Source organism: Plecotus auritus, assembly GCF_963455305.1.
Source record: "Plecotus auritus genome assembly, chromosome: 2".
NCBI lineage: Eukaryota > Metazoa > Chordata > Mammalia > Chiroptera > Vespertilionidae > Plecotus > Plecotus auritus.
This window is the reverse complement of record NC_137771.1, coordinates 116,164,563-116,182,703: the sequence shown is the minus strand read 5'-3', so window position 1 is coordinate 116,182,703 and position 18,141 is coordinate 116,164,563. Positions and strand designations below refer to the sequence as shown.

The 18,141-nt window shown below is 39.0% G+C and overlaps 1 pseudogene across 1 annotated transcript; it reads left to right on the top strand.

Annotated features, from left to right (window-relative positions):
• Positions 1 to 15,276: 15,276 nt before the first annotated feature.
• Positions 15,277 to 16,659, top strand: LOC308241186 (neurofilament light polypeptide-like; annotated as a pseudogene). Its single transcript has 2 exons — positions 15,277 to 15,283; positions 15,507 to 16,659. The product of its transcript is annotated as a neurofilament light polypeptide-like (transcript).
• The last annotated feature ends 1,482 nt before the right edge of the window (positions 16,660 to 18,141 follow it).

The window sequence follows — 18,141 nt, the reverse complement described above, 5'->3', positions numbered from 1 at the left end:
TTCTTATTGTGGACACAAGGACTAATAAGCAGTCCAGGTCTGTTGAAGGCAAGCCATAGCCCTGTTTGGGTAAGTACTTGTACTCAATAAACTCTTAAATTCTATATAAATGGTATTTAAAAAGATATGTTTTGATTTCCTCTTTCAAATTATTCCTTGGTCTAGGAGAAGCCAATAGCAAATAGAAAAGGAAAGTGGTAAGTAGAATTTGCTTCTCAGTTTCTTTATTAAAAGACTAGAGGTCCAGTGCATGAAAATTCATGCACTGGAGGGGGTGTCCCTCAGCCCAGCCTGTCCCCTCTCACAGTCTAGGACCCCTCAGGGGCAAGAGGCAACCTGGTGATCAGGGGAAGGCAACCTCCCATCACACCTCTGCTGCTGCCACTGCCAACAGTGCAAGCCTTGGCCATCCCTGGTTACCTGAGCCATCCAAGTCTTGCCTGTATCTTGGGCCAGCCCTGGGTGGCTGGGGGGCTGAGAAGACTGGGCGCCACCATCTTGTGGCTGTGGGCACCACCATCTTTGAGGGCAAGGCAGTCAATTAGCATATTCCCTCCTTATTGGCTGTGGGTGCCACCATCTTTGCAGCAGCATGAGGGTCAATTAAAATATTCCCTCTTTATTAGATAGGATAAGAGAAGAGTTGAGCTTTTATGTGTAGAAGACGCCTGCTTGACAATTTCAAAGAAGGTGAATGGAAATCTGGAGTCCATAAATCACTAAAATGTTTTCCAGTTTGAGGAATTATGACACATGGCAATAATGTAAAAGCTCTGGTAAAGAGTAATCTAATACATCTTTTTTTAGGATTTGACTGTTTAGGTCACACTTTCTATAATAATGTTTTTAATGTAGAATTACTAATCACTGAGCTTGAAGTTTCAGTTAAGCAAAATAAATATGCTCTAGAGATCTGGTATATAACATGGTATGTGGGGTCAACAGTAATGTACACTAAAATTTTTATTAAGAGAGTTGATCTCACATTGTGTTCTTACTACAATAAAATAAAATAATAAAATAAAATAAAGAATAAAACTGTAAGATTAACTAATCACAGCTTTTTGCTGCTTGACGACATTCAGAACATAAATACTTAAAAGGACACCCAAATGGCCTGGCCAGCATGGCTTAGTGATTGAACATCCACCTATGAACCAGGAGCTCACAGGCTTGATTCCCGGTCAGGGCACATATCCAGTAAGTGCAAGCACATACTCTTGACTATGTAATGGTTTGTTGTAAGAATTAGGGGAATAACAATTTAGTTTCTCACTGTGCAAACATAAATTTCAGTTGAAGAACTTTCTCAAATTTGGTTTCAGAATACCAACAGTGACAGGAAACATGCCCGAAATTTTCCCTTTTTTAGGCATTCTCATTATTTGGAGGGGTTTTAATTGTAGCCATGTGGTTAATATTGAATTTTGGATGTGATTCATATTGAATTTGACAATTCATATAGTGATTAAAGACTGGGATGTTTTGACAGCAGGGTGAGTGAGCATGAATATCAGTTTTCTTGTAACTCCCCATGATAGGGAGAGCCTGGCAAATGACTAGGCTCTGGTCTGGGGGAGTCTTCAGCATCAGTGCACAAGGCTGAAAGGACTGACAGTTCTCACCAAGACAGTACCTGGGAATGGCAGATACACTGACCAGTTCCATCACTTGCTAGTCTTTCCCTAGTGTTGTTTTTCTGTAACAACAAAACTGAGTTTTTGCAACCTTGGAATGTAGGTATCTGATTAGTTCAGGTTAAATGAGGGGCTTGAATATAGCCTCATATAAAAAAATATATATGTATTTACATATACATATACTTTCTTGTGAAGAGATATCATGTTGTTAAAGCTATTATATTGGTGAGCAAAACTTAAGAATTAGAACATAGTGTTCTAATTCCTGTTCATTTTTATCCAATTTCAAGCAATCATTTAGATAATTGTTTTATCAGGTTTTTTTCTACATTTAGCATAAATTAAATTTTATTTTCATTTAACATATGTCTTTGTTAATTATAGAAACTATTTTGGTGGTGCTGATTGATTTTCAGGGCTTTAGAAAGCATGGTACTAAAAACTTCAGGTTTAAAATTAACACTATTTATAAGGGAAAGGAATTATTCTACAAGTTCTTTCCGTGTATGTGTCAATAAATTTGTTTCCAGTTAACATTAAAATTTTTTTCAGTAGAACTAGTATGTTCTAAGTGTGTTTGAACCCATGGAGTACAAAGAAAAGAAACCAAAGTAGAAAGTTCAGAGAAGGAACATAATAAACTTATTATAAAAGAAATAAATATGACTTACAATATTAAAATACATATCATATATAACACAAATTTTGTTGACATGATGTGTAGTTGTATGCACTGTGAGGAAAACTCATATTTTTAACTTACACCTTTTTAATATTTTAGGCTTGATATAAAATATCCTTAAGGTGCATCTCACTGAAACAGAATTATAAGTATACTAAGGTCCCAGTGCACAAAATTTGTGCATGGGGGGGGAATCCCTCTGCCCGACCTGCACCCTATCCAATCTGGGAGCCCTCAGGGATGTCCTACTGACGGCTTAGGCCTGCTCCCCATGGTTCTCTGCTCTCTGTGGACCTGTCTGCTTGATGCCACCACAGACCCTGATGTCTGCTCTCTGTGGGGGCCCTGTGGGGGACTGCTTGCCTCTCGTTGTCATGGCCAGGGGCAAGTAGGACCCTGCTGTCTGCTCACTCGCTGCAGGGGACATTCCCGCCCTGCCCCCGGCCACTTGCATGCGTGCTGGCTCTGAGTGCCTGGGTCCCGGGGATGTTCCCACTCCACCCTCGGCTGCTCTGCGCCTGCGCACTTGGCCTTGGAGTGGCCGGGGGTTTGTTCCGGGACCCCAGCCACTTCGGGCCTATACACAGGCCTACAGGCTCAGAGCAGCCTGGCTCCCAAGGATGCCTGTCCCCGGGGATGCAGACTGCTTGGTGCCGGTGCGCATGCAAGTGGCTGCCCGCCCCCAGCTTCTTGGCATCTGCATATGCAAATTAACTCACCATCTTTGTTGGGTTAATTTGAATACTCACTCCTGATTGGCTGGTGGGCATCCCAGAGGTACAGTCAATTTGCATATTTCTCTCTTATTAGTGTAGATATTGCATAGGCTAAATTGACAATTTGAAAAATATAATTTTTTATAATTTTGTTTTATCAATTTTCAAAATAGTAAGATGGAGCCTAAGCAACCTCCAATGATAACTAAATTGTGTGTGTTTTTATGTATGTTTTAGTATCATTATGAGCTCATATGTATCTTTTTTCAAGTAGACTTCATATCTTTTTACAGCTGAACTAGAGGCCCAATGCACGAAATCCATGGACTGGGATGGTGTCCCTCAGCCCAGCCTGCACCCTCTCCAATCTGGGACTCCTTGGGGGATGTCCGACTGCTGGGGATCCACAGGGATCGGTCCTAAAATGATAGTCAGACATCCTTCTCACAATCTGAGACTACTGGCTCCTAACCATTCACCTGCCTGCCTGCCTGCCTGCCTGATTGCTCCTAACTTCTTCTGCCTACCAGCCTAATTGATGCCTAAATGCTCCCCTGATGGCCCAATCACTCCCAACTGCCCTTCCCTGCTGGCCTGATTGCCCCCAACTGCCCACCCCTGCTGGCCATCTTGTGACAATGTGGGGGCAGCCATCTTGTGACGACGTGGGGGGTGGCCATCTGTGGTGGCCATCTTATGATGACATAGGCGCAGCCATCTTGTGATGATGTGAGGGCATGAGGACCACCTAGGCTTTTATTAGTATAGATGATATTCCATTGTATGAATATTCTGCACATTGTTGATAGTTGTTTGGATTATTTTGGTCTTTCAGCTATTATGAGTAATGCTTCTATGAATATCCATGTACAAGTTATTATGTGTGCTACTATAGTTTTATTTTTCTTGGGTTCATAACTACTTTTGAAATTCTTAAGTTATATAATAACTCTGTTTAACATATTGAGGAAACTGTTTTCCAAAGTGGCTGTCTATTTTACATTTCTAATAGCAATGACTAGGTTTCCAATTTTCCAGTTTCTCTACATCCTTGCCAATGCTTGTTATTGTCTGCCTTTTTTTTTTTTCATTAGAGCTACTTTCTTTGTAAGTGATAGAACTGGTTTTGATTTGCCTCAACAAAATGATAAATGATGCTAATTATCTTTTATTGTATGTTTACTACCAGTTTATATATCTTGGTTGCAGAAATATCTATTCAAATCTTTGGTACACTTTTGTAATTGTATTGTATTTTATTGAGTTGTAAGAGATTTTTATAATCCTTTATCATCTGTATGACTTTCAAATATTTTCTCCCAGTCTATGGGTTGTCTTTTTATTTTCTTAATGATGTCATTTGAAGCACAATATTTTTAACTTTGAAGAAGTTCAGTTTATTTATTTTCCTTTTATTGCTTGTGTATTTTTGGTGTTGAATCTAAAAAATTATCACTTTACCCATCATCATGAGGACTCACTCCTGCATTTTCTTCTAAGAGTTTTATAATTTTAGCTCTTACATTTAGATATTAAATCAATCATTTTTTCAAGGAACCCTAGACCCTGGTTTCTTTTAGTGGCAAATATTTAGAGACTAAGTGATAAGGATACAGACTGCTGCAGAGATTTTTGTGTTGTTGTTTTTTAATTAAATCTTTAATTTTTTAATCTTACATATAATATTACATGCAATAAACATTAATATTTCAAGAATAAAAGGATTTTAAGTATAATAATATTACCAAAACTGTACTAACATATCACAAAAGTAGTAGGAAATACTAAAAATCTGCAAATAACAGGATTTCTTCTAATATATTCTAGGATATTTTTGTTCCTCTGGCTCTATTTTTTTTGTTGTTGTTAGGGCCTGAGGCCTTTTTTTAAATTTAATAAATATTTATTGTTCAGATTATTACAATTGTTCCTCTTTTTTACCCCAAAGCTCCCCTCCACCCAGTTCCCACCCCAACCTGTGTGCCCTTACCGCCCCCCACTGTCCTCATCCATAGGTGAACAATTTTTGTCCAGTCCTTCCTGCACCCCCAAAACCCTTTCCCCCCGAGAATTGTCAGTCCACTCCCTTTCCATGCCCCTGATTCTATTATATTCACCAGTTTATTCTGTTCATCAGATTTTTTTTATTCACTGGATTTTTAGATTCACTTGTTGATAGATATGTATTTGTTGTTCATAATTTTTATCTTTACCTTTTTCTTCTTCTTCCTCTTTTTAAAGAATACCATTCAGCATTTCATATAATACTGGTTTGGTGGTGATGAACTCCTTTAGCTTTTTCTTATCTGTGAAGCTCTTTATCTGCCTTTCAATTCTGAATGATAGCTTTGCTGGATAGAGTAATCTTTGTTGTAGGTTCTTGCTATTCATCACTTTGAATATTTCTTGCCAGTACCTTCTGGCCTGCATAATTTCTGTTGAGAAATCCGCTGACAGTTGTATGGGTACTCCCTTGTAGGTAACTAACTGTTTTTCTCTTGCTGCTTTTAATAATCTCTCTTTATCCTTTGCTCTTGGCATTTTAATTATGATGTGTCTTGGTGTGGTCCTCTTTGGATTCCTTTTGTTTGGGGTTCTCTGTGCTTCTTGGACTTGTAAGTCTATTTCTTTCACCAGGTGGGAGAAGTTTTCTGTCATTATTTCTTCAAATAGGTTTTCAGTATCTTGCTCTCTCTCTTCTTCTGGCACCCCCATAATTCGGATGTTGGTACGCTTGAAGTTGTCCCAGAGGCTCCTAACACTATCTTCATATTTTTGGATTCTTTTTTCTTTTTACTTTTCCAGTTGAGTGTTTTTTGCTTCTTTGTATTTCAAATCTTTGACTTGATTCTTGGGATCCTCTAGTCTGCTTTTAGATCTCTGTATAATATTTTTTATTTCAGTCAGTGTATGCTTAATTTCTAGTTGGTCCTTTTTCATATCCTCAAGGGTCTCACTAAATTTACCAGCCTTTTCTAGAAAATTCTTGAAAAACCTTATAACCATGGTTTTGAACTCTATATCCAGTTGTTTGCTTTCCTCCATTTCTGTCATTTGTGACCTGTTTCTTTGTCTCTGCATTTTGGCTGCTTCCCTGAGTTGATAGAGTGGCTTTGTGTGCTAGATGTCCTATAGAGCCCAGTGGCTCAGCCTCCCCAGTTACCTGAGGTGGAAACTCTTGGTGAACCCCTTTGTGGGCTGTGTGCACAGTCTTATTGTAGTTAAGCCTTGATTGTTGTTGGTATCACTGGGAGAAATTGACCTCCAGGCCAATTGGCTGTGAGGATCAGCTGTGTCTATGCTGGGAGAACTTCTGTTCTGGAGACACCCTTATGAGACAAGACTTGCAAAAGCCTCTGTGCTCAGCTTGGATGGGGTGGAGTCTCAGGGCGGAGCAGACAGCATTGGTTTCCCATCAGCCCTGCCCTAATAGGCCCCTGTGTCTCAGTGTCCCATGGTAATCACTGCAAGCACCTCTGAGAGAAAGCCACCCTCGACTTCTGCCCGCTGCCAGACAGTCCAGTTTCTCCCTGAATGAGTCTGGGTCCCCAGAATCTCACCCAGAACTGGAGTTCAGTGCATTTGGGAGCTTTTGTCTCCCTCCTGCTTAAGAGAGCCAGCTGTGAACTCAGTTGCCTGCCCTCTCCACATGAGTGCCTCAATACCTCTGCCTTCCTCAGTTCCTATGAGTCTCAGTGTGATTTTCTCTTTCCTGACAGTCCAGTTTCACCCTGTATGAGTCTGGGTCCCCAGAGTCTCGCCTGGAATTAGAGTTTGGCACAGTTGGGAGCTTTTGTCTCCCTCCCGCTTGAGAAAGCCAGCTGCACACTCAGTTGCCAGTCCTCTCCATGCTTGCACATCTCAGTACCTCTGCCTCCTGCAGCTCCTCTGAGTCTCAGTCTGCTTTTCTCTTTCCTTCTAGTTGTAGAATTTCCACTCAGCCAGCCTTCCTATGGTTCTGGATGATGTCCGTTTTGTCTTTTAGTTGTAGTTTTGAAATTGTTGTGCGAGGCAGCAGTTTAGGTGTTTACCTATGCTTCCATCTTGGTTTCTCCCCTGCTGCAGAGTTTTTATGACTGGTTTTCCAGTGGACAAAGTCAGGAAGTAAGTAAATAAATAAATAAATGTGAATTTGAATTAATACTTATATTTCAAATTTAAGATTATATATATGTACTTAGTTTCTATTACTTTATCACTTTATCTGTTTTCTATATCTCAAAATTATGGTTTCCAATATTAAAATAATTATTTATTTCATTTATTTTTAAATATACCTATAACATTTTCAAAATTAAAATAATAAAAAAAGGAATATTACCATAAGAATACTGAATAAAGTTGAAGATTTTTATATCCTAACCCTGGCATGTGTCCTGAATGGGAATTGAACTAGCAACATCTTGGTTCATGGATTAACACTCAACCAAGTGAGACACACTGGCCAGGGCTCAGTGGCTAGAGACAGGCAGCCAGCAGGTAAAGATAGGTAGAGGCAATCTTAGGGTACCTTGACCTTTTGCTGACCTGACCCCAGGCCAGTGCTTATAAAAACCAGGCTTGGCATACAGGTGGTCCTTCTTGCATGCAACCAGGTCCAGCAGAGATAGCCACACACTGTGGATTGCTTGTAGCTCCAAATAGGTTGCCCAGGGCCAGTCAAAGACAGCATCTGACATTGGCCTGCACCAGAGTCCCTCCCCATATGCCCAGAACCAACACACACAGTGGCCAGCTTTAGGCAACATCAGAACCAGATCCAATAACTTCCAAAGCAGTATATCCAAAGGGAGATCTAGGCAGGCACAACAACCCAAAATCTATGGAAAACGTTCTGCTTTATGTTGTAAGCATCTACATAGAAGCTCACATGCTATAGTTGGTGTTGAGTCTCACAATAAGCCAGCCTGGGGGTCAATTCAGCATAAATGATCCAATATTAATCAAGACTCAATTACAACTGAAGCGCCCTCAAGAGACATTCCTGGAGCAGTCAGGTCAGGTGACCAAGGAGAATGCACCACTGGACCCTGTAGGACTCCTGCTACATAAGACTATACCACCAAGACTGGAAGTCATAACAGATTTACCTAGTACATATAAATAAACACAAAGATACAACTAAAATGGGGAGACAAGGAAAAATACACCAAATAAAAGAACAGGAGAAAGCTCCAGAAAAAGAGCTAATTGAAACAGAGGCAAGCATTTATCAGCTATATAGTCCAAAGCAATGGTTATAAGAATGCTCTGCACCATTAAAAAGAGACTTAGAAAAAAAATAAAAAATAAATTAAAAGAGACTTAGAAACCATACAAAAGAACAATCAAAAATAAAGAATACAGTATCTGAAATTAAGAATACACTGGAACAAATAAATAGTAGGTTGGATAAAGCAGATAATCAAATCAGCAAGTTGGAAGACAAGGTAGGAAAAAAACAAACAAACACCCAATCAGAGCCGAAAAAAAAATTAAATTAAATTTTAAGAAATAAGGACAGTTTAAGGAACCTTCAGAAAAACATGAAATATAACAGCATCTACATGATAGGGATACCTGAAGAAAAAAAGAGAGAGTGAAGAATCAAGAACTTTTAACAATAAAGAAAAAAATTTTTAAAAAGAACATATTTGAAGAAGTAATAACAGAAAACTTCCTTAACCTGGTTAATGAAAAAGACACACAAGTCCAGGAAGCATAGAGAGTCCCAACAGGATGAACCCACAAAGGCCTATATCTAGACAGTTAGTTACTTTTACAAGGGAGCTCCCATAAGACTGTCAGCTTCTTTCTCAATAGAAACATTTCAGACAAGAAGGGATTGGCATGACATATTAAAAATGATGAAAAGAAAGGACCTACAACCAAGACCACTTTACCCAGTCAGTCTATCATTTAAAAGTGATTGAGAAATAAAGTGCTTTTCAGGCAAGAAGAAGCTTAAGAAGTGCATTACCATCAAACCAGTATTACAAGAACATTAAAGGGCTTTTGGAAGAAGAAGAAGAAGAAGAAGAAGAAGAAGAAGAAGAAGAAGAAGAAGAAGAAGAAGAAGAAGGAGGAGGAGGAGGAGGAGGAGGAGGAGGAGGAGGAGGAGGAGGAGGAGGAGGAGGAGGAGGAGAAGAAGAAGAAGAAGAAGAAGAAGAAGAAGAAGAAGAAGAAGAAGAAGAAGAAGAAGGAAGAGAAGAAGAAGAAGAGGAAGGAAGAGGAGGAGGGGAAGGGGAAGGGGAAGGGGAAGGAGAAGGAGAAAGAGAAAGAGAAGGAGAAGAAGAGGACAGATGAACATAGTTAAAATAATAAAATGGCAATAAATACATGCCTATCAATAATCACTTTAAATGTAAATTGGTTAAATGCTTTAATCAAGAGACACAGGATAGCTAAATGGATTAGAAACCATATATATGCTGTCTATAAGAGACCCACCTCAGAACAGAGGATGCACATAGACTAAAAGTAAAAGGATTGAAAAGATATTTCAGAAAAATGGAAAGGAAAAAAAGCTGTGGGAGCAATACTTATATCTGACAAAATATACTTTAAAACAAAAGCTATAGTAAGAGACAAAGGAAACTACATAATGATAAAGGGATCAATCCAAAAAGAGGATATAACCCTAATATAAACATTTATGTAGCCAACATAGAAACATCTAAATATGTAAAGCAAATCCTGACAAACATAAAGGAGAGATTGATAGTAATACAGATGTACTAGGGGACTTTAATACCCATTGACATCAATGGATATATCAATCAAACAGAAAATTAATGAGGAAACTGTGGCCTTAAACAGCACACTAGATCAGATGGATTTAATTGATATTTTCAGAGCATATTAGCCCAAAGTTGCAGAATATACATTATTTTCAAGTGCACATGGAACATTTTCTAGGATATAAGACATGTTAGGACATAAAACAAGTTGGAATAATAAATTTAAGAAGATTGAATTTATGTCAAGCAACTTCTCTGACCATATGGTTTAAAAATAAAAATCAATCACAAAAAAACACCTGAAAAAACACACAAAAACATGGAGACTAAATAGCTTGTTTCTAAACAATGAATGGGTTAACAGTGAGATCAAGGAATAAATTTAAATGTACCATAAAACAAATGAAAATGAGAACACAACAACCCAAAACCTATGGATACAGTAAAAGCAGTACTAAGAAGAAAATTGATAACATTACAAGCCTACTTAAAAAAAAGAAAAAAAAGAGAAAAATCCCAAATAACAACCTAACTTTATACTTAAAGGAACTAGTACACTTAAAGGAACTAGAAAAAGAACAACAAACAAATTCCAAAGTGAGTAGAAGAAAAGAAATAAAGATCAGAACAGAGATAAACAAAATAGAGTCTAAAAAAATTATAAAAGATCAATGAAGCAAATGGCTTGTTCTTTAAAAAGGTAAACAAGATTGAAAAACCTTTAACCAAACTCATAAAGAGAGAGAGAGAGAGAGAGAGAGAGAGGACCCAATTAAATAAAATCAGAAATGAGAGACATAACAATTGACACCAAAGAAATACAAAGGATTCTAAGAAAATATGAACAAACATATGCCAACAATTTGAACAATCTGGATGAAATAGACAAATTCCTCAAAATATACGCTTTCAGAACTTAATCAGGATGACTCAAAGAATCAAGGCAGATTACAACATGTGAAACAGAAGAAGTAGTAAAAAAAAATCCAACAAACAAAAGCCCTGTACCAGATGGCTTCTGTGAATTTTGCCAAACCCTCAAAACAAACAAAAAACAACAATACACACACACACACACACACACACACACACACACACTAACACCTATTCTTCTCAAACTATTTCAAAAAATTCAAGAGGAGGGAAGACTTCCAAGCTCATTTTATGAGGTGAGCATTGCCCTAATTCTAAAACCAGATAAAGATACTACAAAGAAAGAAAATGATAGACCAATGTCCCTGATGAACATAGATGATCAAATCCTCAACAAAATATTAGCAAACCAGTTTCAATAATAAAATAAGAAGATCATACACCATGACCAAGTGGGATTTTTTTCTAGGGATGCAAGGTTGGTACAATATTAGTAAATCAATAAATGTGATTCACCACATAAATAAAATGAAGTCTAAAAACCACATGATCATATTAATAGATACAGAAAAGCATTTGATAAAATCTAGTGGACATGATAAAAACTCTCAGCAAACTGAGAATAGAGGGAACATACCTCAACGTAATGAAGGCCACATATAAAAATCCTACCACTCAGTGGTCAAACACTACCAGAGTTTCTATTAAGATTGTGAACAAGAATTGGGATGTCTGCTTTTACCTCTCTTATTCAACATAGTCCTGGAAATTTTAGTCACAACAGTCAGACAAGAAGGAGAAATAAAAGGCATTCAAATTGGAAAGGTAGAAGTAAAACTGTCATTATTTTCAGATGATATGATATAATACATAGAGATCCCTAAAGATTCCACCAAAAAAACTACTAGTATTGATAAATGAATTCAGTAAAGTAGCAGGATACAAAATAAAGATGCAGAAACTAGTTGCCTTTTTTTACACACCAACTAGAGGCCCAACACGCAATATTGTGCAGCCCCACCCATCTGCACAAGCCCCACCCACCTATCTGCCCACTGCACTGGCAGCCGCTCCCACCACGCCCCGCCGTCCGCCCACCGCCTCGCCTCTACCACCCTCCTGCCTGACTGCCAGCTGCCAGCCTTGCTGTGATTGAAGCCTGTGGGCTGTGGGGGAGGGCCCGAGAGGTGCTCCATGCACCTCATGGTGACCGGTTGTTTGGTTGTTTTGGTTGTGATGCCTCTTGGCCTTTTATTATTATGATAATAAACCCTCAGAATTGGAAACTAAGAAAATGATCCCATTCAAAATTGCATCAAAAAATAAAATACTTAGGAGTAAATTTTACCACAGATATAAAGAAGCTGTACTGGAAAAATTATAATGTATTGGTGAAAGATATTGAAAAAGATACAAATAAGTGGAAGCAAATACCATCTTCATGGATAGGAAGAATTAAAATGATAAAAATGTCCATACTTCCCAAAGCAATCTATAGATTCAATGCAATTCCTATCAAGATACCAATGGTGTTTTTCACAGAACTAGAGCAAATATTCAAAAAGTTTATATGGAACAACAAAAGACCCTAAATAGCCACAATCTTGAGAAAGAAAAACAAAGTTGGAGGACTCATGCTACCTGATATCAAACTACTGTACCACAAGGCCACAGTAATCAAAACAGCTTTGTACTGGCATGATGAGCCTAGAAATAAATCCATGCCTTTATGGTCAATTAACATTTGACAAAGAAGGCAAGAACATGCAATGTGATAAAGATAGTCTATTAAATATATGGCGGTGGGAAAGTTGGACAGATACATGTAAAGAAATGAACCTAGACCACCTTCTTATTCCATACACAAGAATAAACTCAAAATGGATTAAAAACTTAAAAGTTTCACTTGAAATTGTAAAAATACCAGAAGAATACATGCATAGTAAAATCTCAGGTATTTCTCATATTAATGTTTTCTGATATAGCTCTTTGGGCAAGATAAACAAAAGAAAAAAATAAGTAAATGGGACTACATCAAATGAAATTTTTTTTTTTTTTTTTGTACAGCAAAGAAAATCATCAACAAAATTAAAAGACAACCCACTGAAAGAGAGAACATATTTGGCAATGACACATCTGATAATGGGTCAATATCAAAGAATTTATGAAGAACTTTTGTAGCTTAACACCAAAAAGCAAACAATCCAATTTTTAAAATGGGCAAATGACTTGAATAGACACTTCTCCAAAGAGGACATACAGTAGGTCAATAAACATATGAAAAACTGCTCAGCATCACTAATTATCAAAGAAATGAAAATTAAAACCACAATGAGATGTCACCTCACACCTATCAATATGGTTATCATCAATAAATCTACAAACAAATGTTTGCCAGGAAACAAGGAAACTTCATGCAGTGTGTGAAGGCAGCCACTGTGAAAAACAGTATGGAGTTTCCTAAAAAAATTAAAAATGGAACTGCTTTCTGACCCAGCAATTTCATTTTTGGGAATATATTCAAAGAAAACCAAAACACTAATACAAAAGACTATATGCACCCTATCCTATGTTCATTGCAGCACTATTTACAAGAACCAAGATTTGGAAGCAGCCCAAGTGTCTATCCATAGATGAGTGGATAAAAACTGTGGTACAGTCCAGCCAGTGTGGCTCAGTAGTTGAGCGTCAACCTATGAACCAAGAGGTCACAGTTCAATTCCAGGTCAGGGCACATGCCTTGGTTGCAGGCTTGATCGCCAGTGTGAGGTATTCAGAAGGCAGCCAATTGATAATTCTCTCTCATCAATGATGTTTCTATCTCTCTCTCTCTTTCTCTTCCTTCATCTCTGAAATCAATAAAAATATATTAAAAAAACAATAACTGTGGTACATTTACATGATGGAATACTACTCAACCATAAAAAGGAAATCTTACACTTTGCAACAACATGGATGGACCCGGAGAGCATTATGCTCAGTGAAATAAGCCAGTCAGAGAAAGACAAGTACCACATGATTTCACTCACCTGTGGAATCTAATGAACAAAATAAACAGACAAAATATAAACAGACTCATTTATAGAGTACAGACTGACAGCTGTCAGAGGGGAGGGGGGATGCAGGGCTGTGTAAAAAAAGTAAAGAGATTAAGCAAAAAACAAACAAACAAACAAACAAACAAAAACAAAACTCATAGACATAGACAATAGTATAGTGATTACCAGAAGGAAATGGAGGTGAGGGAGGTAGAAGAGGGTAAGAGTATATATGAGGGAAAAATTTTGATGGAAGGAGACTTGCCTTGGGGTGATAAACACACAGCACAATATACAGATGATGTATTTTAGGTTTGTGCACCTAAAAGCTATGTAATTTTATTAATAAATGTCACCACAATAAATTAAAGAAAAGTTATTAAAAAACATATAAAATGAATTAATTAGCACCAAAAAAATTAAATTGCATCAATTAATCCACATCATTTATGGGACACCTATAAAGTATCTAATCTTAAAGAATAGTAACCATCAATAAAATTTAAAAGGTAGAGTATAGTTGTTAATTATACTTTGGGATAAAGAGATTAAAAATTTAAAAATACTTGACCCTTTTTTATCATATGTCTTTCACAAATAAGAAATTTGGATTTGTAAATAAGAGATTGTTCAATAGCTTTTACTTCAGGATTATTTGCAAATAATACATAATAGCAACAGCTGTTATTAAACAAATAAATGAAAATCTTTAGAATTCATAGCTCACTGAGTTTGTGCCACAAATTAAGAGATCTACATACTAATAAATATATTAGCACTTGGTTCATTCTATAACATTGTGGATAGTAGCCAATACAGACCAGCAGAATAATATCAGCTTTAGAAGGAAAACCATATTATATCCTTAGAAACAAAAGGGTAAAATAAATACTAAGAATGCAATACAACATCATAACATAATACAAAGTAATTACACTCTTAGGAACTGCAAATAATTTATACTCAAACCACAATCCTATATAATAAAAGTGTAGTATACAAATTGTCCCCTCCATTGGAATTCTTCTGGGAGTTTGACCAGGGGGCGGGCCGGCTGGGGGAAGGGAGGGAGTACCTAGCTCGCAGCCGGCAGCTTCTAGTATATTATAAATGTTAAGTCTTATTTAACAAATATTGAATATTACCATGTACCAGACTTTAATTTGAGTGCTCAGAATATCAGGAGCACACAAAGCAGATTCTAGGGATACAGGCAATAAACAATAGCCATAATAAATTACCAACTATAAAGTATGTTAGAAATTAATAAGTGCTAAAAATGTAATAAAGAGGGGCAAGGGGATTTGGATTGCATGGCTGAAACTTGTGATTTTAAATATAGTTGTCATGGCAGGTCTCACTGAGAATGAGACATTTGAGCATACTTGAAGGAGAGACAAATGTTCACTATGTGGCTGTCTGTGTGAGGAGCCTCACAGGCAAAGGTAACAGCTGGTGCACAGGCCCTAAGGCAGCAGCGTAAGTGGTGTGCTTGAGGAATAGGTAGAAGGCCAATCTACACTAATAAGAGAGAAAGATGCTAATTGACCATACCTCCGCTATGCCCACCAGCCAATCAGGAGTGATATGAAAATTAACCCAACAAAGATGACAGGTAAATTTGTATATGCAGGAGGGGTGGGCAGCTCCAGATGCTGCCCACAGGGTCCAGGCCATGATTGGGGACCAGGGCAGGCAGGGGTGGCCAGCGTCTCCGGAATCACTGTCTTCCCCCGGGCTACCTGCAGACACCAGTGGAGCAGGCCAGGGTTGAACATTTTAATGAAAATGGGATGCTTGTGCCCCATCCCACCGTGTCCTGTCCCTGGCAAGGATAGGGCAGTGGGCAGTTAAGAGGCACCGGGGCTCGGAAGGGACTGGGATCAACCTGCAGGCGCGCTACCAGGAAGAGGTGCTGAACCATGAGGAAGCCAAGGGCTGGCTGATGGAGGCACGCAAAGGTGCAGACGAGGCGGCTCTCACCGGCGTTGAGCTTGAAAAGAGCATCGACAGCCTGATGGATGAAATTGCCTTTCTGAAGAAGGTGCAGGAAGAGAAGATCAGGGAGCTGCAGGCGCAGATCCAGTATGCTCACATCTCTGTGGAGATGGACATGTTCTGCAAGTCCAACCTCTCCGCCCTGCTCAAGGACATCCATGCCCAGTAGGAGAAGCTGGCTGCCAAGAACATGCAGAATGCTGAAGAATGGTACAAGAGCCGCTGAACCGTGCTGACCGAGAGTGCTGCCAAAAACACCTACGTGTTGTGCACCGCCAAGGATGAGGTGTCTGAGAGCCACCACCTGCTCAAGGCCAAGACCCTGGAGATCAAAGCAAGCTGAGTCATGAAGGAAGCACGGGAAAGCAGCTGCAAGAGCTGGAGGATAAGCAGAACGCCGACATTAGTGCTATGCAGGACACAATCAACAAATTAGAAGAGTTGAGAACTACAAAGAGTGTAATGGCACAATATTTAAAAGAATACCAGGACCTCCTCAATGTGAAGATGGCTTTGGACATTGACATTGCAGCTTACAGGAAACTCTTGGAAGGTAAGGAGACCCGGCTCAGTTTCACCAGCGTGCGAAGCATAGCCAGCAGCTACTCCCAGAGTTCCCAGGTCTTTGGTCGATCTGCCTACGGTGGTTTACAGACTAGCTCCTACTCTATGTCCGCTCGCTCCTTCCCTTTTTAATACACCAGCCATGTCCAGGAGGAGCAAATCGAGGTGGAGGAGACCACTGAGGCTCCAAAAGCTGAGGATGCTAAGGATGAACCCCCCTCTGAAGGAGAAGCTGAAGAGGAGGGGAAGGAGAAGGAAGTGGCTGAGAAAGAGGAAGGAGAGGAAGAGGAAGAAGGTGCCAAGGAAGACTTTGAGGATGCAAAGGAGGAAGAAGGAGGTGAAGGTGAAGGAAAAGATGCCCAAGAAGCTGAGGACAAGAAGAAAAATGAAGGTGCTGGGGAGGAACAAGCAACCAAGAACAAAGATTGAGCCCCCCTTTCCTTAATTATTTCAGGAATAATCCTCCTGAAACCAGGTCAACCCCATCACCAACCAAGCAGTTGAGTTTCCCATACTATATGAATTAAGAAGTCAATATATGTAACATTCTGAGGTGACTCAGGTTGGACATTAAATGTGCTATGACTTTTCTCTTTATGCAGAGTATTTGTTTGCTTGCAGAGTGACTTTCTGGCTTGCTGCCAGCCTGTGCATGGTCCATGCTTATGAGTTCAGGATCCATGACAATGTGAATAATTCAGATATTTACAATAAAAACACATGAATACATGAATTCACTTATATTAATGTTAAACTTCGTGGAAAAAAATAGTCCTTTGAATCTATGGTGGTTAGAAATTAAAGATCTCAAATCATGTGCAATAAACAGTAAATAAAGTTACACGGAATCACAAAAAAAATACATTAGGGGCCAGGAAATGTTCAAAGAACTGGGGAACCATTCCCAAATCAGGAAGGGAAGTCACAGGGTGTATATTATGCTATGAATACAGTTTTTCCTACTACTTACAACATATAAAATGTAATGTATTGGATGCCTTCCTATCACATGAAGTACGTATCCTCATAGAGTAATACTGGTGATATGTTATAGTTATGGCAGTATGTCATATCCTATCTATATTAGTAAAAGGGTAATACGCTAATTAGACCATAAGACTTTCCAGACATCCTTCTGGACAAAGCTATGGTGGCGGGGCCGAGGCAGAGGCTGTTATGGGTGATCAGGCCAGGAGGGGAGGGCAGTTGGAGATGATCAGGCTGGTGGGGGGGGGGCAGTTGGTGGCTAGCAGGCCAGCAGAGGGGACCAGTTGGGGGTGAGCAGGCCAGCAGGCAGAGTGGTTAGGGGTGATCAAGCAGGCGAGCAGGTGAGTGGTTAGGAGCCAGCAGTCCTGGATTGCTAGGGGGTTGTCTGACTGCTGGTTTAGGCCCAATCCCATAGGGGTCCCAGATTGGAGAGGATGCAGGCCGGGCTGAGGGACACCCCACCCCCGTGCACAAATTTCATGCACTGGGCCACTAGTGTGACTATAACAGGATGAGAAGCAAAGGAGGAGATGAAGTCATAGAAATAATAGAAGGCAGGTTTTTTAAAGACCTGTAAGTCATTGTAAGTACTTAGCCATTTGTGGTGGAAGAAATAGACATTAGAAGGTTTGAACAGAGGGATGATAGGATCTGAGTTAAGTTTTAATAGAATCACTCAGAAATATGTTAATACAATGTGGGCTGGGGTAAGGCAAAGAAAGAACAAGGAGAACAGTTGAGAGGCTATATAATGTCCAAGAGAGTGATTGTGGAAACTGAAATAATGGGGGAGCTATGAAGGAGGTAAAATTCTCTGATTCTAGATAAAGTTTAATATAGAGTAAATAGTATATTCTACCAAATTGGGGATGGAATGACAAGGAATAACAGGATTTAGAGATGATCTTGCTCAGCAAAAGAAAT